This window comes from Hypanus sabinus, chromosome 10 (genome assembly GCF_030144855.1).
Source record: "Hypanus sabinus isolate sHypSab1 chromosome 10, sHypSab1.hap1, whole genome shotgun sequence".
In the NCBI taxonomy this organism is placed as follows: Eukaryota; Metazoa; Chordata; class Chondrichthyes; order Myliobatiformes; family Dasyatidae; genus Hypanus; species Hypanus sabinus.
In genome coordinates this window covers 15,640,013-15,665,726 of record NC_082715.1, presented here as the reverse complement: position 1 = coordinate 15,665,726, position 25,714 = coordinate 15,640,013, and the positions used below count along the sequence as shown (strand labels likewise).

Genomic DNA, 25,714 nt, shown 5'->3' with positions numbered 1-25,714 from the left:
AAAAATCTCAGCTTACGGAGAGCAATTGGACCTGTTGTGGAAACTTCTTAAATTTTATCCATCTGATCTTCAGGACAGAGTACACACTGGAGTTCTGCCAAAATATCCCACAGAAAACTGGCAAACCGATTCACTTTCTGATTTCTCTGAGCTCCTGATTTTAACCAAGCCTCTGTTCAAAGCAATGCAATCAAGATTAAAAATTCCCCATGGGGATGGAGAGCAAAAGAGTATTGCAAACCCATCCAGCTCCATCATGGGCTTCCCCTGCACTGAGGACATCTTCAAAAGGCAACTCCTCAAAAAGGCAGCATCCATAATTAAGGACACCCATCACCCTGGATACATACGGTCATAAGTACAGAAGAGAAACAGACCCTTTGGCCTATCTATTCCATGCTGAGCCGTTTAAACTGCCTACTCCCATCGACCTGCACTGGGTCCATAGCCCTCCATACCCCAACCATCTATGCCACCTTCTCATTGCCACCATCAGAACGCAGGTTCAAGAGTCTGAAGGCACACACTCAACATTTCAGAAACAGCTTCTTCCCCTCTGTCAGCAGGTTTCTGAATGGACAACGAGCCAGTCCATGAATACTACCTCACTACTTTTCCTCTCTTTTTGCAATACTTACCGCATTTATTTTTATTGTAGTTACATACTTCATTGTTTTATATATTTCTTATTTTAATTTATAGCATTTTTATATTGTACAATGTACTGCTGCCGCAAACCGATAAATTCATGACGTAAAGTACGTGGGCACCTATATATATACACACAGCTAGGATGCCTAAGACCATTGCACAGTACGCAAGTAATTTTATGTGTTGCACCGTAATGCTGCCTCAAAAGGAAAACAAATCATGACGTATGTGAGTAATGATAAACTTGATTCTGATATGGGACCCGATTATGGACTGAGAGTGGGAAGGGGGGAGGGAAAAAGGAATTGTGGTTGGGAAAAGGGGAAGGGAGAGGGGAAGGAGTAGGAAGCATCAGAAAGACATTCTATTATGACCAATAAACCAATTGCTGTGAATCAAACGACCTTGCTTGGTGTCTCAGGATTGTATGTGCGCACCTGCGCTACTCCCAGCCCCACCCCGGTCATTCTTTCTCAGCCATTTGTCCCACACCCCTCCCCCAGCACTCTATCCTCACCATTCCCAACATCCTGGGTCCCCACCAGATTTACAAATACTTTAACAAACACAGTACTGTGCTGAAGTCTTAGGCACCCCAGCTATATATATGTATATGTGCGTTAAGACTCTTGCACAGTACTGTACGTCAGGGATACGAAACCAGACTCTGAGTTTGATTATTCTGATCCTGAAGAACTGCCGGGGCACTTTTGTTCGCTTGTTAGCTGATTAGCACCACTGCTGGGGGGCCATAAACAATGGAGCCAATTGTAAAAGGGGAAGTGGTAAGACCTTTGGCGGTGAGCCACGAGTTGAACAGAAGACAGAGAACGTCCAGGAACATGGAGGAGCTCTTCATCTTAACGAAAGAGAGTAAACTGGAGCACAGCCCGAGACCTGGCCAGATCCAAAAATGACTAATGGAAATAGTGTATGGTCTTGGCTTCAGGAGACAACAGCTGGAACTGCTTCAGAACAATCTCGTGTAATCAGCAAAAAGGAGATGAAAATCATAGTCCTACTCTCTTGCCTTTCTGATTCAAGGGCAAGATTATTTGAATTTTGTTTCTAGTGTTAAACTATTGATTGCACAGTGGGAGATGATGTGCTATCACCCACTTGTACCAGCACCAAATGTCACCTGCAAAACACAAAATTATAAGCTGTTAAAAAAAACCTAAAGATTAAAGAACAATGCACACAAAATGCTGGAGGAAATCATCAGATGAGGCAGCATCAATGCAATAAATAGCAGACGTTTTTGGGCCAAGACATGAAGAGTTTGGGCCTGAAGTGTCAAATGTGTTTTCATTTCTATAGATGCAGCCTGACCTGTTGAGTTCCTCCTTCATTTTGTGTGTGTTGCTTCCAGTGCCTGCAGAATCTTTTGTGCTGAAGATTAAAGATTGGCTTTATTTGTTACATGCATATTGAAACATCAAAACATACAGAGAAGTGCATTGTTTGCGTCAAAGACCAATGCGGTCTGAAGATGAGCTGGGGGAAACAGCAAGTGTGGCCACACTCCTGGAGCCAACATTGCATGCCCATAGCTTACTAACCCATGCGTTTTCCGAAAGTGGATGGCAACCAAAGCAGCATTACCCACTTTACCAGTTGTGCTTACTTACACTTACTTGAAAATTTTGGCATGCCAAAATCATTTGAACTGCTGAAGGGGAAACGTTAAGGCACGATGAAGTACAAGCCTTAGAAATGCCACGTGTTGCCATATCAGCATTCTTGTGCAGTGTCACTCAAAGTAGAGCCATTCTGGGAAGTACAACCATTTCATTAAACACTGAACAGCTAAAAAAAAAAGAAAGTAACAGCTTCCTCGGTCTTTGTTTATGAATAGTTTACATTGGCAAAAATGGTGGAGGTGTTGTGGATAGTGTGGAAGGGTGTCAGAGGTTACAGCGGGACATTGATAGGATGCAAAACTGGGCTGAGAAGTGGCAGATGGAGTTCAACCCAGATAAGTGTGAAGTTGTTCATTTTGGTAGGTCAAATATGTTGACAGAATATAGTATTAATTGTGTGGTAAACTATGTATACATGTCTGGACACGCCCCTCTAATGACTGCTCCTGTGGCTCCTCCCACAGACCCCTGTATAAAGGCAATTGGGGCACTGCTCCTCCCTCCGTCTTCGAGATGTTGTGCTCCCTTTTCGCTGTTAATGAAACCTATCGTTCACTTCCAGTCCCCTAGAGTTATTGATGGTGCATCAAATGATAAAACTCTTGGCAGTGTGGAGGATAAGAGGGATCTTGGGGTCCAAGTCCACAGGACACTCAAAGCAGCTGCACAGGTTGACTCTGTGGTTAAGAAGGCATATGATATATTGTCCTTCATCAATCATGGAATTGAATTTAGGAGCCAAGAGGTAATGTTGCAGCTATATAGGACCCTGGTCAGACCCCACTTGGAGTACTGTGCTCAGTTCTGGTTGCCTCACTATAAGAAGGACATGGAAACCATAGAAAGAGTGCAGAGGAGATTTACAAGGATGTTGCCTGGATCGGGGAGCGTGCCTTATGAGAATAGGTTGAGTAAATTCCGCCTTTTCTCCTTGAAGCGAAGGAAGATGAGAGGTAACCTGATAGAGGTGTACAAGATGATGAGAGGCATTGATCGTGTGGATAGTCAGAGGCTTTTTCCCAGGGCTGAAATGGTTGCCACAAGAGGAAACAGGTTTAAGGTGCTGGGGAGTAGGTACAGAGGAGATGTCAGGGGTAAGTTTTTTACTCAGAGAGTGGTGAGTGCGCAGAATGGGCTGCCGTCAACGGTAGTGGAGGCAGATACGAGAGGGTCTTTTAAGAGGCTTTCAGATAGGTACATGGAGCTTAGTAAAATAGAGAGTTATATGTAAGTCTAGTAATTACTAAGGTAGGGACATGTTCGACACAACTTTGTGGGCCAAAAAGCCTATATTGTGTGGTAGGTTTTCTAATTTTCTACATAAAATTCTATCATATTTCTACTTTATTAGTAAATGCCTGCAAGAAAACTAATCCCAAGGTAACATGTGGTAACATATAGCACACACTAAATGCTGGAGGAACTCAGCAGGTCAGGCAGCATCTATGGAGAAGAGCAATCATTTGAAGTTTTAGACTGAGATATGAAGGGAACATTGACTGTTTATTCCCCTCCATTGATGCTGCCTGACATGCCAAGTTTCTCCAGCATTTCGTGTCTGTTGCTCTGGATTTCCAGCATCTGCAGAATCTCTTGTCTTTATGCTGACATATATGTCCTTTGATGGTATATGTGTGTTGGCATGACATACAATGAAAAACAGCAACATTCAACAATTATAAAGAACTTGAAAATTATATAAAATTAAAGTCAGATATTAAAATATGGAAATGGAATAAAATCTGCAAAAATACATAATTTCCAGAAAACACTTACAATGCAAGTAGGCAGCCATCAATCCCAGAGGATCATGGGTTTAAGTCTCTGGTGGACTATGTCCTCTCCAAGGCTCAAGCCTGGGCAGGAAGGTTTGAAGAACCGACTGTTGCCCATGCAGCGGGTTCCCCCTCTCCACGTCACTAATGTAGTCCAAGGGAAGGGTAAGTGCTGATACATCTTGGCACAAGTGTCGTCACAGAGGTTGCCAGCGTGAAGTTGTAAATAACATCAAACTGCCTTAGGGACCCCGGCTCCGGATTTCTTCCTCGGGGTTTACTGCTGAAGCCTTTCCCATAGGTGGGTATGGCCGCAAGGCAGCAGAGGTTTGAAATCAGAGTTTTCCTTCTCCTAGGCGGGCTGCCGTCTAAAGTTGATGAGTCCCACCTGCCGAAGCAATTGGTTTTGAGGCGACAGTGATCCACTTTTGTCCCTTCTGTTGTCTGTAGAAACAGGTCTGCCTGTTTAGCCACAAGTGAAAGCCAAGAGTTAGATTTGGTTGTCAGAGGCTGTTAGAGTCACATGCCATTTGGAGCACTTTATAGGTAGTGGGAGCTACCCCACTACCACCCCGACTATGACAACCTTAGGAACCTTACAATGTAAACAGCATTATAAAAGTGGTCTAGTTTGTTTACAGTGCATTGCAGTGACCAGGGTGATAGAGGTGGTTGGTGTGTGGGCAAATATAATGGTTGATCAGATAAATCACCTCAGAGGAAAAGCTTCTGAGATAGCATGAAGCTTTTTTTCTTTTAATCTCCCTTTGGCACTTCCCAGAAGGAAGCTTTTGGAAAAGTCAGTTTGAATGGTGGGTAATATCTGCAATGATTTTTTTTTCCCTTCCTGCTTCTTTGATGTAGTGAGGGTAGACTGCAGCCTTCTCTGCTGACTTGTCAGTTTTCTGTAATATTTTGTATGTTTTCAGAGGACACTGCACCTAACTAGACAGTAATGGCTGATGTAAGGTTATGATGGCAGTGTAGAGTTGCACCAGGATGTTCCGGGGAAGATGGAAGTTTACCAACTGCCACAGGAAATACAGTACATTCTCTGCCAAGCCTTTACAAGATTCAAGATCGTTTAATGTAATTTCCAGTACACAAATATAAAGGATAATTAAATAATTGTTACTCTGAATCCGAAGCGACACAAAAAACACACAATAAGAAGACCACAAACAATAAAAAGTACAATAACTACTAAATACATAAGATGGCTGATATACAGAGATTTATTGTATGTCCATCATCTGACTGTACATGTACTCAACCAAACAACATTCCTCTGGTTCGTGCGCACCCAAAAACACACACAGCATATAAACCAAAATATTACTATAAATAAGCTAATGAAATACGAGTTAAAATTCATGTAGCATAGGTAAACAGTATCTACCACCGTTTGTAGTAATCAGCTCACTGTCCTTGTGGCAAGACCTTGGTGGTGGTAGTGTCTTCATTTGCTTGGCAGCCTGGGCAAGGAAACTGGTGCTCCATCTTGTCGTCCTAATCCTGATGCTTCTGTACCTCCTTCCTGATGGTAGTGGGTCAGAGAGATTGTGGGATGGGTGGTAGGGATCCTCAACAATGCTTTGGGCGCTTCATCTCCAACATCTCTGGTAAATGTCACAAATATAGGGGCGAGGGAGACCCTGGAGATCCTCTTGGATGAAAGTGATGCTAGGCACAGAAGTGACGACACATGAGGCAACTCTGATAGCAAATAATAAATTAAGTGGAGGTGGGGTGTGTTAGTGGGTGGAGCTGTTGATTAGTGTTATTGCTCTGTTAATGAAGGAAATAGAGCCAGCTGGTGTTGTAGTGGCATCAGCACTGGACTTCAAGGCAGATGGTCCTGAGTTCAAACCCAGCTGGATCCCAGCAGCAGTATCTGCATGGAAGAAAGTTACTTTTGTATCTTGCCCTGAACACCCTATGGACCCTATGGTCCATGAGGTCACGAAGAGTCAGACTCGACAAAGCGAATGAACGGCAACAACAATGAAGGAGACATGGTTCTCCCATTCCCTGTGAAAGGACAGGCCATGAATACATTTCTGCCAAAGCTGTAAACCAGAGTAACCCAGTGTGAATCATCCTCTGATCTTTGCTCTCTCCACTTCCCCTTTGGGGGACACCTACCACTTCCCTTTGGCAGACCATCTGGCTGTATGAGGTCATCTTGCGATTTAGACAACCCAAATGAATGTGGATCTATGTAGCTCCGAAACCAGCGGAGGAGTCTGATCTTGTGTTTGGTTACAATGCTTGTGGTGAAAGGAATTTTAGCTTTCAGTAACTTTACCTCGTATCCTTAGCAATACTTCGGTGACTCAAAGTTAAAAGTTCAAAGTAAATTTTACTATCAAAGTGCATATAACCATATAATGATTACAGCACAGAAACAGGCCATCTCGGCCCTTCTAGTCCGTATCGAACGCTTACTCTCACCTAGTCCCACCGACCTGCACTCAGCCCATAGCCCTCTACTCCTTTCCTGTCCATATACCTATTCAATTTTACTTTAAATGTCAATATCAAAACTACCTCTACCACTTCTACTGGAAGTTCGTTCCACACAGCTACCACCCTCTGAGAAAAGAAGTTCCCCCTCATGTTACCCCTAAACTTTTGCCCCCTAACTCTCAACTCATGTTCTCTTGTTTGAATCTCCCCTACTCTCAATGGAAAAACTCTATCTATGTAAAACTCTCCATGTAAAACTCTATCTATCCCCCTCATAATTTTAAATACCTCTATCGTCCCCCCTCAACCTTCTATGCTCCAAAGAATAAAGACCTAACTTGTTCAGCCTTTCCCTGTAACTTAGGTGCTGAAACCCAGGTAACATTCTAGTAAATCTTCTCTGTACTCTCTCTATTTTGTTGACATCTTTCCTATAATACAGTGACCAGAACTGTACACAATACTCCAGATTTGGCCTTACCAATGCCTTGTACAATTTTAACATTACACCCCAACTCCTATACTCAATGCTCTGATTTATAAAGGCCAGCATACCAAAAGCTTTCTTCACCACCCTATCCACATGAGATTCCACCTTCAGGGAACAATACAGCATTATTCCTAGATCACTCTGTTCTGCTGCATTCTTCAATGCCCTACCATTTACCATGTATGTCCTATTTTGATTAGTCCTACCAAAATGTAGCACCTCACATTTATCAGCATTAAATTCCATCTGCCAACTTTCAGCCCACTCTTCTAACTGGCCTAAATCTCTCTGCAGGCTTTGAAAACCTACTTCATAATCCACAACGTCACCTATCTTAGTATCATCTGCATACTTACTAATCCATTTTACCACCCCATCTTCCAGATCATTAATGTATATGACAAACAACATTGGACCCAGTACAGATCCCTGAGGCACACCACTAGTCACCAGCCCCCAACCTGACAAACAGTTATCCACCACTACTCTCTGGCATCTCCCATCCAGCCACCGTTGAATCCATTTTACTACTTCAGTATTGATACCTAACGATTGAACCTTCCTAACTAACCTTCTGACACTGACATATGTGCTGACACTGGAGAGGGTTCAAAGGAGGTTCATGAAAATGACCTTGGGATTGAATAGTTTATCATATGAAGAGCTTTTGATTGGTCTGAGCCTAAATTCACTAGAATTTAGAAGAATCAGACCTCATTAAAAGCTATCAAATGGTGAAAGGCCTTGATAGATTGGATGAGGAGAGGATGTTTCCTATGGTGGGAGAGTCTAGGATCAAAGGACAGAGCCTCAGAATAGAGAAGCGTCCTTTCAGAATGGAGATGAGGAGGAATTTCTTTAGCTGGAGAGTGGTGAATCTGTGGAATTGGTTCCCACAAGCAGCTGTGGAGGCCAAGTCTTCGTATATATTTAAGGCAGAGTTTGATAGATTCTTGACTGGCCTGGGCATGAATGGAAAAGGAGAGAAGGCAGGAGATTGGGACTGAGAGAAAATTGGTTCAGCCATGATGAAATGGCTGAGCAGACTCAATGGGCCAAATGCCCTAATTCTGCTCCTCTATCTTATGGTGTTATGGTCTTATATATGGTCTTATATGGTCTTACTGCCTGTTACACCACTGATGTTTAGGACAGCAATGAAGGTTGGCCATCTCTGGTGGTGTTTCAGGTCTTCCTTCATCATGTCAGTAGCTTCCTCACTACTGTCAGTCATGCAAGTCCCGGCTGGATACTCAGGAATACCACCACACTCAGATGCAGAAGGGTTCTTTATTGCTGTATCTGTAACAATTTTGTTTTACCAGCCAGGGTTGTTAGCCCTGAGCTGAAACCCCGAACCTGGGGGACCAGTGGACCACTCTTAGTCTGTCCTTTCCCCTTTTACCTGCTCAGCATAGATGACCCTGCCAAGAGCCAGAGCATCACGCCCGGACTCCAGCTAACATAGCTCGCCGGGTCACTGAGGCATACAGGCCAAGCAGCGACAAGGTTGATTGTGGTCCTCTTGGATGATCAGAGTACATCATATTTGCTGGTGAGAGAGAATCAGTCTGAGATACCGAAATGATCTAGTTACCTAGTAGTTTTTGATGGACTCTAGATCAAGGTCTCTTTGGGACTTTTGTTGTTGCTTGCTTGTTGGGCATAGGTGGTGCTTCTGCAGTTGCAAGTGGGAGTAGAGTTGGTCCTTCTGATACTGCTTGTGTGTGGGGGGGAGCCCTGGGGTTCAGATGTTACTACCGTTCATCCTTTGGGGTTTCTTGCTTCGTGGGTGTCTCTGTGACGAGTAATAATTTCAGGTTGTATACTGCATATGTTGATTCTCCAATATTAAATTGAACCATTTGATTTGAATATACAACCCTGAGATTCATTTTCTTGTGGGCATACTCAGCAAGTCTATGAAATAGTAACTATCGATGACAGACTACCTAACCACTGCATTAAACTAGAGTGCAGAAAACAACAAACTGTGCCTTGAAAGTGAATCCGTAGGTTTTTGGAAACATTTCAGTGATAGAGCAAGTGAAGCTGAGTGAAGTTACACACACAACGTGCTGGAGGAATGGTACTCTTTTCCATAGATGCTGCCTGGCCGACTGATTACCTCCTGCATTTTCCGTGTATTGCTTGGATATCCAGTATCTGCAGATTTTCTCTTTGTGTTGAGTGAAGTTATTCCCTTTGGTTCAAGAGCCTGATGGCTGAGGGGTAATAACTGTTCCTGATCCTGGTGGGGGTAAGTCCTAGAGCTCCTGTATCTTCTTCCGGAGGGCAGCATGAACTCTATGTATAAACTCCCAGTAACTTACTTGGCCTCGTCCTATTAGGGAGTCATGGTCTGCATGTCCACAGGCCCACTGGAGGCTGGAGAGCCAGACAGACAGACATACTTCATTGATCCCGAGGGAAATTGGGTTTCGTTACAGCCGCACCAACCAAGAATAGTGAAGAAATATAGCAATATAAAACCATAAATAATTAAATAATAATAAGTTAATCATGCCAAGTGGAAATAAGTCCAGGACCAGCCTATTGGCTCAGGGTGTCTGACACTCCGAGGGAGGAGTTGTAAAGTTTGATGGCCACAGGTAGAAATGACTTCTTATGACGCTCAGTGTTACATCTCGGTGGAATGAGTCTCTGGCTGAATGTACTCCTGTGCCTAACCAGTACGTTATGGAGTGGATGAGAGTCATTGTCCAAGATGGCATGCAACTTGGACAGCATCCTCTTTTCAGACACCGCCGTCAGAGAGTCAAGTTCCGCCCTCACAACATCACTGGCCTTGCGAATGAGTTTGTTGATTCTGTTGGTGTCTGCTACCCTCAGCCTGCTGCCCCAGCACACAACAGCAAACATGATAGCACTGGCCACCACAGCCTCGTAGAGCATCCTCAGTATCCTCAGCCAGAGGCCTGTCCTGAAGTTAGAGGACTCTGTGTGTGTGAGTGGGTTGGTGGGAGAGAAGAATAAGGCTTATTTTCCTGTTTTTGTTTTGTTACTTGGTGTGTTCTAGTTGTTCTGCAGAGCATTGTGGGTATTCTATGTTGGCACCAAGTGTGTGGCGACAATTGCGGGCTTGCCTACATTACACGTCCTTAAGTTGGGTTGGTAATTAATGCAACAGACACATATTTCAATCTACATTTGATAAATAAATGAATCTCAAAGATTTAAAACACATTTATTATCAAAGTGTTTACAGTATACAGTTTGTAGCCCTGAGATTCATCCTGCTGCAGGCAGCCATGAAGGAAACACTGTGGAACCCATTCTCAGAAAACATCAAGCACCCAATGTGCGAAAAATAAGAACAGATTGTGCAAACAGCAGAAAGCAAACAAATAACACGGAGAAATTAAACATCAAACCGCGGAGTCCCCAAAATGGTCCGGTCGTGACAGCCTCCGTGTCAGTTCAGTTTAGCACTGTGTCAATGACTGCAAGCCTCAGCCACAGAGCCAGTTCCGTGCTGAGGCTCCTCAATCAAATCACGCAAATTGCAAAAAAGAGCAAACAAAAACACGTACGACAGGGATCGTAGGGTCCTCCGACTCCACAACCCCAGAGCACGTTCAGCACTGAGGACATCAAACATCAAACCGCAAAGTCGCCCGTGAAAGAGTGCAGCAGGCAGAGGTGATTGATCCTGCACCTCCCTCTGACAGCAGTGCGAGGGAGAGCAGTCAAACGCAGGAAGACAGCGCGGAACACCCGCTTGTCTCCCAAACCTGAATCTACAACAGTTCAATGGCCTCTGTCCACTTACCTTTCAATTCTCTTACATTTACAACATCTTCCAAAGAAAACTGAGCCAATGCATACCCTCCGTAAATGATTCTCACAAATTCCTTATCTTTATCCGAGAAGGGCAAAATCCACTCTGGTATCCAAATGCCCTGTAAATTATATATAAAAAGTTTAAAGTCCAGAAATGTACATAAAAAGTGCATTTGAATTGAATGTGTACTTTCATTGACTATTTAATTCATTTTGAATTTTCTTTTTTGTGATTGGCACTAAATTCCCAATCTACGCAGTGTCCATTTTTAATTGTCAGCCATTGTACCGGTATAATGACTGAAGAATGGAACAAAGCACCATTGCATTGATCCCTCCACCTCACTTCATCATCGCCAGTACTTCTTGAAGTAATTAGCCTCACTAGTTTTCAGACCGGAAAGGAAACGTCTAATATTCCACTTGGCTTTGTTGTGTTCTATGCTGTTTAACCGAGCATCGTGAGTATGCGATGTTGTTGTTGGACGCTGCCCCTAGCGTGTCCTCAGATGTGTTAGCTGTTAATGCACAATACCTCTCCGTACAAACAAGCATCTGAGAAACCAAAGGATTTGCCAGCTGCTGTGGGGCTGCAAGCATCTCTGCCAAATGAGAACTCAGCTAGCAGCAGTATCTGAATAGTTGAGTTAAACTCTCCAGCCTGTTCTCATTTCATTGAATTCACATGAACTATCCATTTCTTTAAATATCCAACACCTTCCAGAATATATCATCCAGTCACCAGCTGTTAATTTTAACAATCATAGTCATCTGTGTGCGTCTCAAATAGACTCTGACAACCATGTCCAGCTCCTGGCCTTCACATAGGCTTAGCTACTAATCCTGTCAGAACCGCTTCTACTGACAGGACAAGGTGCAAAGACAAGTTACTGGTGTCTTAAAACAGGTCACTCTGGGCAGATGGGGATCATCAGCTGTGGTTGGCAGCTCATCCAGGAGATGGAAAACTCTGATCTCAGGCCTCTGCTGCCTTGCAGCTGCACCCACTCACGGGGAAAGCTTCAGGAGTAAACTCCGAGGGGAAAATCCGGAGCTGGAATCCCAAAGGCAGTCCTATGTTGAACCCTATACAGTCCTGTGATGCTGCTGGTGCCAAACTGTATCAGAGTCTCTGTTGTTCCTTTCAGTTCATCATTTGCGTGGACAGAGGAGCTGACTACATGGGCCACAGCTTGCTCTCCATATTCTACTGCCGAGGCTCAAGTATCTAGGCAGGTAGGATGCTATATCCATGGTTCACCCTGACCAACGGAGGCCTCAGAGTAGACCCATCTGCTGAATTAGCTCCTTCAGTGACTGCTAATGCAATTTTTAAATTTTATTTTGTTTTTTTTTATTTTGAGATACAGCAAGGAACAGGCCTTTCCGGAGCAATGAGCCATGCTACCTATTTAATCTGAGCCTAATCCAAGGATAACTTACAATGACCAATTAACCTACTAACCCGTCCTTGCACTGTACTGCTGCCACAAAAGATAACACGGCTCCATGACATAGGTGAGTGATGATAAACCTGATTCTGACATGGGTTTCTATCGTGGACTGAGAACAAGAGGGAGGCAGGGAGAGGGGAATCACAGTTGGGAAAAAGGGAAGAGAGGGGAAGGAGCAGGGAGCACCAGAGATGCTATAAAGATCAATAAACTAATTGTTTGGAATTAAATGACCTTTCCTAGTGTCTCAGGGCTGGGTGTGTTTGCACCCATGCCTTCTCCCACCCCAGTACTCCTTCAGTGCTACCTGTCCCACACCCCTCCCATGGCACTTCGCGCTCATTATTCCCAACATCCTTTGCTCCTGCCAGATTTATAAACTTGATTCTGCTCCACATTGACAAATACAATACAGTGCAAACGACTTAGGGACCCTAGCTGTATATGTACCTATGACTTTCGCACAGTATTGTACAACAGGAAAATCCCTAACACAATTAATCTATTTGCCATATTTTCAAAATTCTTGTACACAGTTTGCAGTGGTTGTCGATACCTTTTATATTCTTATTATCTTAGACAAATCATTAAATAATAACACAAGTGTCAGACTGTACATCAAAACCATTGAAATAATGTTTGGTGAGGCTTGATTAATTTGCATTGTTTTAACCTTTGCCTAGGTGTACAGAAAAGCTGTCAGGACTCCTCTAGCCAAAGGAAAAAAATATGGAAGATTAATGTCATTTTTTTAATTTTACAGGAAATTATCCATCCAGGACCATTCTTGACAGAGACCCACACATTGTTTTGCTTGACAGCCTGATACCCTCATTAACTTAACGAAAAATGTTCACGTGTGTACATTTCCAGGGAAATGAGCAAAAGTTTTTAAGTCACATGGTCTGGTGTAATTAAAGTGTCATGGACAGAAAGCAAAAAATGTTTCCTCAAAGTGTCACAGTTTTGTTCTGGAATGAAAAGGAAGCAGAAGCAGGTAACAAATGTTTAACCTGGTTCATCTGTACTAATCAAATTCAAAATGTTCGATTTTTATGCATGACGAGTTTTCCTAACCTCAGGAAACTTTCCCTTTTGAATATAAGCAAACCTTCAGCAGTACTTTTGTTGATATTTGCTAGAAAGATAAGATCAATGGTTAACATACCTCGGACGCCCAGCTCAGCTTCAGACTGAAGTTTCTTCGGAAGTGAATTTTAAGGCTTTGGCTCGCAATAAACAAGAGAAGTCAGATTCTGTGGCTGGTTTTGCAGGGGACAAATCATACAAAGTTGACTTGTTTTTAACCTGAATTTCCTGAAACAAACAATTCTGGTACTTTGATTTTCTCCATTTATTTTTGAAATATACAGTCAGTGGCACTTCATTAGGTGCCTCCTGTACCTAATAGAGTATCCTTATGGTCCTGTGCTGCTGTAGCCCATCCACGTCAAGGTTCAACATGTTGTGCATTCAGAGATGCTCTTCTGCACTGTTGCACATGCATTAACACTGTTGTAATGCATTTTTTTTGAGTTACTCTCACCTTGAACCAGTCTGGCCATTCTCCTCTGACCCCTCTCATTAACAAGGAGTTTTCACCCTCAGGACTGCCCCTCACTAAATGTTTTTCATTTCTCACAAACTCTAGAGATTCCTGTTTTGTGAAAATCTCAGGAGATCAGCAGTTTCAGAAGATATTCAAACAACCCTGAGATATTTAAGATCACTATTTTTTCTTTCATTCTTTATCATCATTATTATCATTTTCTTGATGTTTCCTCTTTTCTTATCTGTCTGCACTTAATTCCACTCCTCATGGTCTCTCACCTCCTCCTCCACTCCACCACTACGACCTGCCATCCTGACCCAGTCACAGTTTAGATTATGTCTTAGTCTATGCCCCCCTAGTCTTGTTCTTCCCTACCCGGGGGAAAAGACTCATCTATGCCTCTCCTAATTTTAAACATTTCTATAAGGTCACCCTTCATTCTCCTGCACTGCAAGGACGAGAGACCCAGTGTAGCCATCCTCGCCCTATAAGGCAAGTGCCCTGTCACTGGCAACACCTTGGTAAATCTTTCCTGCACTCTTTCCAGCTCAGCCACATCTTTCCCATAACAGGGTGACCCCAACTGTACACAGTTCTCCAAGTGTGGCCTCGCCAGTGACTTGTAGTTTCTTTTTATATTCAGTATTTTTCACTCCATAGTTTTTTTGTGCAGAGAGGGGGAATTTGGGAATTGATAATCATGCTGCTGTTCTTTTCTTTCTTGGTTTTGTGTCTACCTGGAGAAGCAGAATTTCAGAGTTGTGTACTTTAGTAATAAATAAACCTTTGAACTTTTATAGAACTGCACCATAATGTTCCACTCAGCGCCGACTGATGAAAACGAGCATGCTAAACACCTTTTTTCATCACTCTGTCTACCTGTGACACAACTTTCAACAAACTTGTGCTCCAAGGTCTGAATGTTCCGTTATGCTCACTAGTGCCCGAGGGAGTTTAAATGGTCCAACGCAGACTAGATGGGCCAAAGGGCCTGTTTCATGCTGTAGTTTTCTATGACTTTTCTATTCATAGTCTGAGTCTTACACTGGTTTGGCTTCCTAAAATGTATCACCACACACTTATCTGTATTGAAATCCATTTGTACTCTTCAGCCCATGTTTCCTCACTGATGATCCCTCTGTAATCTGCAATAATCTCCTTCACTATAAACACCTGCTAATGACATGTCACCTGCAAACTTACTGATCAAGCCTTGTGCATTAATATGACCATAACCAGAGTTAGGAGTGGAGTTCAACTGTTTGGCCTATCGTGTTTGCTTTGCCAATTGATCATGATTGATATATCATTACTCTCAACCCCATTTTCCTGCATTCTCCCCATTACTAATCAAGAACCTATCAACTACTATGTTAAATAGACCCAGTGATTTGGCCTCCACAGCTGCCTGTGGCAATGAAGGAATTCTTCCTCATCTCAGTTCTAAAGTAACATCCTTCTGTTCTGAGGTGATGCCCTCTGATCCTTGACTCTCCTACTATCATAAACATTATCTCCACATCCACTCTAGGCCTTTCAAAATTCAGTAAGTTTCAAAGAGATTCACGATCCAAATCATTTATATAAATAATGAATAACAGCAGTTCCAACACTGACAACCCTGTGACATACTGTATCACTAGTCACGGGTCTCCATCCTGAGAAGCAAACTTCAACCTCCACTTTATACTTCCTACTTTAGATGAGACACACAGTAATTTCCACAACACAAACAAAGCTAGCATCTTAGACTTTGACAAAACAACCCCATGCATTACATGGATTAACCTACTTTCTATCCATACACTATAAACCTTGCCTCAGACAATTTACAACTAAAACGTTCACCTTGGATTTTGTCACATCCATACAACTTCTATACTTGTTGATAGTCAAATTTGTGGCATACATTGTCCTAAATGGAGCTACCTAGATGAATCCCACAAATAGGCAAATACATTAGAGGCTGTTCAGAGACATATGGATAGGCCTGTAGATGTAAGGAGGATAGAGGGATATGGACAGGGCATAGGTAGGAGGGATTAGTGTTTGGGTGCTTTTGAATCGCTTTTTAGCTGATTTGGCACAACATTGTGGGCTGAATGGGTTGTTCCTGTGCTGTACCATTCTATGTTTAATGTTCTAAACTATTTCTTGGTCCATAACCTTGTAGGCAAAACCTCTTCAGATGTTATAAAGGCAGTTTTTCTCCCTGCACCACTCATTCAGCAGAGATTTACAGAGGCCATACCACTAGATGTATTTAAAAGTGTCCTGGAACATGCCCTCTTCTCATTACTACCAACAGGGAAGAGGTACAGGAGCCTGAAGACTGACATTCTACGTTTTAGGAAGAGCTTCTTCCCCTCTGTCATCAGATTGCTGAATGGCCCATGAATCCACGAACACTACCTCACTATTCCTCTTTCACATTTCCTTCCTATCTATCTACTTATTTATGTAACTTACAGTAACTTATGTATTGCACTGTACTACATTTACTCCCACTCTTTGCTTCCTGTCTGCCAACCAATTCTCTATCCACATCAATACCATATCCCCAATACCATGTGCTTTAAGTTTGCAGACTAATCTCCTGTGTGGGACCTTGTCAAAAGCCTTTTGAAAATCTAAATATACCACATCCACTGGCTCTCCCCTATCCACCTTCACCTTACATCTTCAAAAAGTTCTATAAGATTTGTCAGGCAAGATTTTCCTTTCACAAATCCATGCTGACTTTGTCCGATGATTTCACATCTTTCCAAATGTGCTGTTATCACATCTTTGATAACCGACTCTAACATTTTCCCCACCACCAATGTCAGACTAACCGGTCCATAGTTCCCCGGTTTCTCTCTCCCTCCTTTTTTAAAAAGTGGAGTTACATTAGCCACCTTCCAATCCTCAGGAACTAATCCAGAATCTAAGGAGTTTTGAAAAATTATCACTAATGCATCCACTATTTCTTGGGCTACTTCCTTAAGCACTCTGGGATGCAGACCATCTGGCCCTGGGGATTTATCTACCTTTAATCCCTTCAATTTACCTAACACCACTTCCCTACTAACATGTAATTCCCTCAGTTCCTCCATCTCACTAGACCCTCGGTCCCTTGCTATTTCTGGAAGATTATTTATGTCCTCCTTAGTGAAGACAGACCCAAAGTAGTTATTCAATTGGTCTGCCATGTCTTTGTTCCCTATGATCAATTCACCTGTTTCTGACTGTAAAGGACCTACATTTGTCTTGACCAATCTTTTTCTTTTCACGTATCTGTAAAAGCTTTTACAGTCAGTTTTTATGTTCGTTGCCAGCTTTCTCTCATAATCTTTTTTCCCTTTCCTAATTAAGCCCTTTGTCCTCCTCTGCTGGTCTCTGAATTTCTCCCAGTCCTCAGGTGTGCCATTTTTTTTTTGCTAATTTATATGTTTCTTCTTTGAACTTGATACTATCCCTAATTTCCCTTGTCAGCAACGGGTGCACTACCTTCCCTGGTTTATTCTTTTGCCAAACTGGGATGAACAATTATTGTAGTTCATCCATGCGATCTTTAAATTCTTGCTATTGCATATCCACCGTCAACCCTTTAAGTATCATTTGCCAGTCTATCTTAGCTAATTCATGTCTCATACCTTCAAAGTTACCCTTCTTTAAGTTCAGAACCTTTGTTTCTGAATTAACTATGTCACTCTCCATCTTAATGAAGAATTCCACCATATTATGGTCACTCTTACCCGAGGGGCCTCGCACGACAAGATTGCTAACTAACCCTTCCTCATTGCTCAATACCCAATCAAGAATGGCCTGCTCTCTAGTTGGTTCCTCGACATGTTGGTTCAGAAAACCATCCCGCATACATTCCAAGAAATCCTCTTCCTCAGCACCCTTACCAATTTGGTTCACCCAATCTATATGTAGATTGAAGTCACCCATTATAACTACTGTTACTTTATTGCACGCATTTCTAATTTCCTGTTTAATACCATCCCCAACCTCACTACTACTGTTAGGTGGCCTGTACACAACACCCACCAGTGTTTTCTGCCCCTTAGTGTTATGCAGCTCTACTCATATCGATTCCACATCCTCCAGGCTAATGTCCTTCCTTTCTATTGCGTTAATCTCCTCTCTAACCAGCAATGCTACCCCACCTCCTTTTCTTTCCTGTCTATCCCTCCTGAATATTGAACATCCCTGAATGTTGAGCTCCCATCCTTGGTCACTCTGGAGCCATGTCTCTGTGATCCCAACTATATCATATTCATTAATAACTATCTGCACATTCAATTCATCCACCTTGTTACGAATGCTCCTCGCATTGACACACAAAGCCTTCAGGCTTGTTTTTACAACACTCTTAGCCCTTATACAATTATGTTGAAAAGTGGCTCTTTTTGCTAGTAAACCCGATTTGAATTCTGATTGTGCAGTCCTTTATTCCTTCTCCCAATTAACTCAAATCTAGATTCCTTACTTACTGACTTCTCAGATAAGGGATAAAGCACCTTCCTGATAATCCTGTTAAAGATTCTCAATGATTTTATACACTGGTTAAATCTCCCATCAGCCTATACTATTTCAAATACAAGAACTTCTCCAATCTCTCCTCATAACTCAAATTCATCAGCTTAGCAATGCTCTCACTGAGCTTCTCTGCATCCTGCCTAGCACTATCTTTTCTGTAGTACGGCAAACAGAACTGTGCACAATAATACACTCAGCAGCCACTTTATTAGGCACACCTGAACACTAGCTTGCTAATGAAAACATCTAATCAGCCAATCATGTTGCAGTAACTCAATGCTTAAAAGCAGGCAGACATGGTCAAGAGGTTCAGTATTTGTCAGATCAAGCATCAGAATGGGGAAGAACTGTGACTTCGATTGTGGAATGATTTTTGGTGCCAAACGGGGTGACCCTTCCCCACTGATCTCCCTCCTGGCACTTATCCTTGCAAGCGGATCATGATACACCTGCCCCTACACCTCCTCCCTCACTACTATTTTGGGCCCCAAACAGTCCTTCCAGGTGAGACAACACTCCCCCTGTGAGTCTGTTGGCATCATATACTATGTCCAGCGCCCCTGGTATGGGCTCCTGTATATCGGTGAGGCCCAACAGTGATTGGGAGACCGCTTTGCCGAATATCTACACACTGTCCACCTGAGCAAACAGAATCTCCCAGTGGCCACCCATTTTAATTCCACTTCCCATTCCCATTCTGATTTGTCCATCTATGGCCTCCTCTACTGTCATGATAAGGCCACACTGAGGTTGGAGGAACAACATATTCTGTTTGGGTAGTCTCCAACCTGATGGCATGAACATTGATTTCTCATACATCCAGTAATGCCTCTGCCCCCTCCTTCACCATTTCCCATTTCCCTTTCACTCCCTCATGTTAACTCCTTACCCACCCATCGCCTCCCTCTGGTGCTCCTCAACACCCTCCCTTTTTTCTCTCTTCCATGGCTTCTGTCTCTTTCACCAGTCAACTTCCTAGCTCTTTGCTTCATTGGTCCTCCTCCTATTGCCTGGTGTTTCTCTTCCCACCCCCCCCCCCCCACCCCACCTTTCAAATCCATTCCTCAGCTATTTTCCTCAAATCCTGCTGAAGGGTTTTGGCACAAAACATCAACCGTGCTTTTTTCCATAGATGCTGCCTGGCCTGCTGAGTTCCTCCAGTATTTTGTATGTGTTGGAGGTTTAAGATCAGAGTTTTCCTTCTCCTAGATGAACTGACAACCACGGCTGACATGCCTAATCTACCTGAAGCGACTGGTTTTAAGCTGCCAGTAACTCACCTTTGCTCCTTCTCCTGTCAGTAAAAACTTTTTCGCCAGGTTTAGCGGAATAATGTCTTTTAAGGGAAAGTTAAATTGAAGGCTTCGAGTGAAAGAATAGAGTCAAGGAGTGCATTGACTGAATGAAGAACCAACAGAAATAATATATATATAGGCTACCTTCTGAGCTGGTATTTTCAATGCTCCCGTGGTTCCAAGAGCAGCAATGTTCAAAGGTGCCAATAACTCAAGCTCACCCTTTGGATGAAAGGACTGAGTATGCATTTCTGGCAAAGAAGATTGCCTGCAGCAATGGCCACTTAAGCAGAAATGAAAGATTAAACCAATGTCATGTTTGTTTGACCCAGGAGTTAAGTGAACATTGAAGAGTGGTTAGAACTTAGAGCCTGCTTCTGTGGAGAACAGTTTCGGTGATTAGCATCGAAGCCTTTGATGAAATCTGGACAAAACACATAAGGGAAAATGGAGCATAAGAAATGGGAGCAGTAGGCCATCTGGCCTGTCAAGCCTGCTCTGCCATTCAATACCATTTTGGCTGATCAGCCCATGCACTCATCTCCATCTACCTGCCTTTTCTCCATAAACTTTAATTCACAAAACTCTAACTGTGTCTTAAGTATATTTGATGAGGTTATCTCTATTGTTTTCACAGATTTACTGCTGTCTAAGAAAAACAGTTTCTCCTCATCTCAATCTATTCTGCTGAATCTTGAGGCTCTGTTCTTTAGTTCTAGTCTCACTGACTAGTGGAAACAACTTTCCTTCTTCTATCTTATCTAGCCATGTCATAATTTTATATGTCTCTAAAAAAACCCATTTCATTCTTCTGAATTCCAGTGAGTATAATCACAAGCAACTCGACCTCTCCTCATAGGCCAATCCTCTTATCCCCATAATCAACCTGGTGAACATCCTTTCAAACCATCTTCAAAGCCAGAATATCTTTTCTCAAGAAAGGAATCCAGAATTGCACACAGTACTCCAGGTGCGGCCCCAGAAGTACCCTGTACAATTGCAGCCTAACCTCCGTGCTCTTAAATTCGATCCCTTTAGCAACGTAGGCCAACATTCCATTTGCCTTCTTGATAACTTGTGGCACCTACAACACACACAAGCACTCCCAAGAACCTCTGCACAACAGTATGCTGCAATCTTTCACCATTTATGTAGGATGGCATCGGTGACCAAGGATTGGAACGTGCAGAATCCTTGTGGGTAGAGTTTGCCAAACAAATCTGTTAAAATTCCTTGAGGAAATAGCAGGCAGAATAGACAAAGGAGAGCCAATGGATGTTAATTACGGGTTTTCAGAACACCTATGACAAGGTGCCTCACATGAGGCTGCTTAACAAGATAAGAGCCCATGCTAGATATAGCACACTTACTCATTCCCCTCTTCCAAATCGGTAATGCGTTTTGTGAACGGTTGCATGATCAACACCAATCCCCTCACCACTGACTGACAACCAGGGGAAACACCCACTTACCCCAACTTTCTGCCTTCTGTTGTACACCAGTCCTCCATCCATGCTAATATTTTATCCCCAAAGAACTCCAGTAAGTTTCTCAAACATGACTTGCCCTTCATGAATTCATGCAGTGTCTGCCTGATGGCCCCATTTTTATCCAGATGCCTTGCTATTTCTTTTTAGTAACAGCAATTTCATTGATGTCCTCAGCTTCCATCACGTGCATAACATCTCTCTTTGGCACGTTAGACCACTGTAAAGAACAATGCAAACAAGTATTTGTTCAAGTCCTTGGCCATTTCCACAATACTCAATAGTAATTCCACTTTCACAATTTCCAAGGGCCCTATGTTCACTTTAGTCACCCTTTTCCACCTTCTATAATTCTGAAAACATCTGATGTTTTGATCAATGTGGAAATGACAGATTTGTTGAAAGGATTAGATGAAGATGGATGAACCATTGTGTGGACCGTAAGTCTCTCTGGCTGTTGAATGAATGCCCTCTTCCTCTGCAAACAATACACCAAGAAACTATTTTTTTAGTGAATATCTGGTGATATTACTCAAAGAAGAATAATGAATTTTATTTCCTTAGCATTTTGCATTTTGTGTGTGTTGCAATGAATTTTAGTGCAGTTTGTGACATTTTTTGCTCAATCAGCAGAATGTGCTTTCAAGGTAATGAGCTAAATTAGGCATGCAATAATGATACCAAATCAGAAAAGGTGATGAAGTGTCTTGCCGCAAAATACCAACACTTTATTCCTCTCCATAGATACTACTTGATCTGCAGACTTCCTCCAGCATTTAATGTGTGCTAATCTGGATTTCCAGCATCTGCAGAATCACTTGTGTTTGTGATTAGGAATTTTAACTTATTTACATCATGGAAATGCGTTTACTACACAGGCTCAAGACTTTTCTTCACCACCATCACTCTAAGAACGATTAAGGATATTTATTATCTGCTAGATTTTCCAGCAACACCTATGAAATGAATAAATGCACGAACAAATGTTCAGTGTCACGTTTACCATGTGAAAGGTACCACAAAAGTACAAGCTTTTATCTATATTACCTAGTACAGAGCTATGCTTGATATCAAACGCCAGAGCAGAACAGCGAAAATGCAGCAGTGTGAAAAATTCCCAAGGAAATGCATGATGGATGATCATTTCACCAATGACATTAGCTTTATGAAAAGTAAATCTTCAATAATTAAAATTCTTCCCCAGTTTGTCTTGGATTGGACTTTTATTAGTGGTGCCTTACAGCTAAAATTAGCCAAAGCAAAAGAAAGAATTATGCAAATAAAGTTGATAATAATATTTTACATTGGTTTAAAAATCATCCTACTGAAGAAACATCCCCATCCACAAATTCTGCCAACACACTGGACTAAACTATTTATGTTTGATTGAGACCTTGAAATCAAATTGCGCTTTTATCTGTGTATACTGATGCTAATACATCTTTAAAAATCCTTATTTCTTTAATCAAAATCTCATCACTAAACTATCCCCATAACCTATGGATTAACTTTCAAGGACTCTTCACCTCATGTTTTTGAAATTTATTATTATTATTTCTTTCTTTCTGTATTTGCACAGTTTGTTGTCTTTTGCTCACTGGTTGTTTGTCCTGTCGCTGCAGTCTTTCATTGATTCAATGAGAATGTCTTCAAGAAAATGAATCTCAGTGCTTGTATTTGGTGACATTAATGATAAATTTACTTTGAACATTGGACGCTGAACTTTAATGTACAGTTGCTGGCCACTTTATTAGATACACCTCTACACTTGCTAGTCAATGCACATATCTCATCAGCCAAATTAGTCCTGAAGAAAGATCTCAGCCCAAAACGTCGCTCGTTTACTCTTTTCCATAGATGCTGCTTGGCCTGCTGAGTTCCTCTAGCACCTTGTGTTTATTACTATCTCAGCTAATCATGTGGCAGCAACTCAGCGCATAAAAGCATGCAGACATGGTCAAGATGTTCAGTTGTTGTTCAGACCAAACATCAGAATTGAAAAGAACTGTTATTTAAGTGACTTTGACTGTGGAATGATTGTTGGCGCCAGATGGGGTGGTTTGAGTATCTCAGAAACTGCTGATCTCCTGTGATTTTCAAGTACAACAGTCTCTAAAGTTTCCAGAGAATGGGGCAAAAAACAATGGGCGGCAGTTCTGTGGGTGAAAACACTTTGTTAATGGTAGAGGTCAGAGGAAATTGGCTGGACTGGTTCAAACTGACAGGAAGCAAAAAAAATAGATCAGTGGTTTGCAGAAGAGCATCTTTGAAAGCACAACACATCAAAATTTGAAGACCATGGACATCTACTCAGTGGCCACTTTATAAGGAACCTCCAAAAAATATACCAATAAAACTATTAAATTGTTCAATTTAATTTATAAGATGTTCTTCGGTGATTTAAAATCAGGTCATTCATAGGTTGTAGAACAAATGCTCCAATTAAACATGCTTATTTTTATGACAGACTCATTTTCAACTGTGTTAATAAAACTGATCCCAAGTTGCCTATCTTGTAAATTAAGCACTTTTGTTTTGCAACTTGAGAAACACAATTAAAAAATATGTTTTATTTAGCTGGCAGATTGTTCAGATATGGGGAAGATTCTATGACTGTGATTATACAAAATAATTTAAGTGGATACTTAAATGATAATTTTCTTTCACAGGATTTGTAGAACAGGCAGCCAGCTGAAGCAGATTCAACGGGAGATTTGAAGAAATATTTGGATAGATATGTGGAGGCTTAAAGGGACACAGGCCAAATGCAGGATATTGAGTCTAGCTGCAAGGCCACCATGGCTGGCATGTTCTTAATGGGCCGAAAGGCTGTAGTACTCTGTAACTCTGGTGTAATTTCAAGTACTACTTGCATCTTATTGTGCACTGCATTTAAATTATCAAAGCTTTCTCTCCATTTCTTTTTAATGTGTCTTAATTTTGTTTTATGTCTACAACACCAGTTCATTGATGAGGGAAAGTGTGACTATTTTCACAGCTGTTTCCTGTTTGTCCTTTTGCTCAGAAACAACTGTGCATTCTTTTTTAAAACAAGAATATTCATTTTATTGTACTTGTGTGTGCTCTTATGGAGCAAAATGTGGGCAAAAGGTAATAATTCACACTCGTTTGATACTGTATGGCTCCCTTGTGTTTCGATGTTTGCCATCATACACATGTTCTATACGAATAAACTGCATACCAGCCATAGCAAAGCAAAGAGTAGAGCGAGGTGTGTTACTGTTGCGTAGATGGTATTCATTTCACTGTGGATAAGAGTATTACAGCAGTTGCCTTAATGGAGTCTATCTGCAGTAAAAATGTTAACAGCAACCAACAGATATTTTTACTCTGGTGCGTACAAAAAAAACAAGTGTAAATGCTAGTTTCCAAGCAACTTGTATGCAGCAGGGGAAGAGGAAACAAAGTCAGCATTTCACTCAATGTCAATGTTTGGGTCAGTGACAATGAGTTATTTCATCAACACACCAGCCAGGAAACCACAAAATAACACGTTCAGCATTGGTGCTTCCGATTCTAACGTGACAAAATGGTGGGAAAAGTTGGACATAAAATAAACATAATCAAAACAAACATTTTACTTCCGGGACTTGATTGGTTCTAAAACCAATAAAGGTGCTTTCTAATCAGTCCTATACCATTTAATTATCAAATTAATATAAATTAATGGCTGGAGTAGAGGGAATCTGATAGGAGAGGACAGAAGGAAAAGGGGGGAGGACTGCAAGAGGGAGGCAATGGGAAGGCAAAGAGATAGGTGGGAGAGGATAAGGGGATGAGGAATAGTGAAGGGGGGTCCATTACCGGAAATTTGAGAAATCGATGCTCATGCCTTCAGGTTGGAATATAAGGTGCTGTCCCTTCAACTTGAGTGTGGCCTCATCGTGGCAATAGAGGAGGCCTTGGATTGACATTTTGAAATGAGACCGGGAAGTGGAATGAAAGTGGATGGCCACTGGGAGATCCCACTTTTTCTTGCAGATGGAGCGTAGATGCTCGGCGAAACGGTCTCCCAATCTATGTCAGGTCTCACTGATATAAAGGATGCCACACCAGGAGCACCGGGCACAGTTATATGACACCAACAAACTTGCAGGTGAAGTGTTGCCTCACCTGGAAGGACTGTTTGAGCCATGAGTGGTAGTGAGGTTGGAGGAATAGGGGCAGGTGTAGCATTTGTTCCACTCGCAAGGGTAAATGCCAGGAGGGAGATCAGTGGGGAGGGTCGAATGGACAATGGAGTTGTGTAGGGAGCAATCCCTGCGGAAAGCAGTAAGTGGGGAGAGGGAAAGATGTGCTTGGTGGTGGGAGCCCGTTGAAGATGGAGAAAGTTGCAGAGAATTATGTGCTGGACATGGAGGCTGGTGGGGAGGTAGGTGAGGACAAGAGGAACTCTGGTAAGCTGGCAGGAGAATGGGTAAAAGCAGATGTGTATGAAATGGAAGAGATGTGGTTGAGGGCAGCATTAATGGTGGAGGAAGAGAAAACCCTTTCTTTGAAATGAAAAGTCTCATCCTGAGAGCAGGTGCGACAGAGATGGAGGAAT

At 42.2% G+C, this 25,714-nt stretch overlaps 2 long non-coding RNA genes across 2 annotated transcripts; one reads left to right on the top strand and one right to left on the bottom strand.

Moving 5' to 3' along the window:
* Positions 1-2,327: 2,327 nt before the first annotated feature.
* LOC132400254 (uncharacterized) lies at positions 2,328-10,871 on the bottom strand. Its single transcript, XR_009514196.1, has 3 exons — positions 10,822-10,871; positions 4,071-4,531; positions 2,328-2,460 (listed from the first exon to the last, which is right to left on the bottom strand). It is a non-coding gene; the product is annotated as an uncharacterized LOC132400254 (long non-coding RNA).
* Positions 10,872-11,850: 979 nt separating this feature from the next.
* On the top strand, positions 11,851-24,104 carry LOC132400255 (uncharacterized). Its single transcript, XR_009514197.1, has 4 exons — positions 11,851-12,068; positions 12,203-12,350; positions 13,050-13,283; positions 23,817-24,104. It is a non-coding gene; the product is annotated as an uncharacterized LOC132400255 (long non-coding RNA).
* The last annotated feature ends 1,610 nt before the right edge of the window (positions 24,105-25,714 follow it).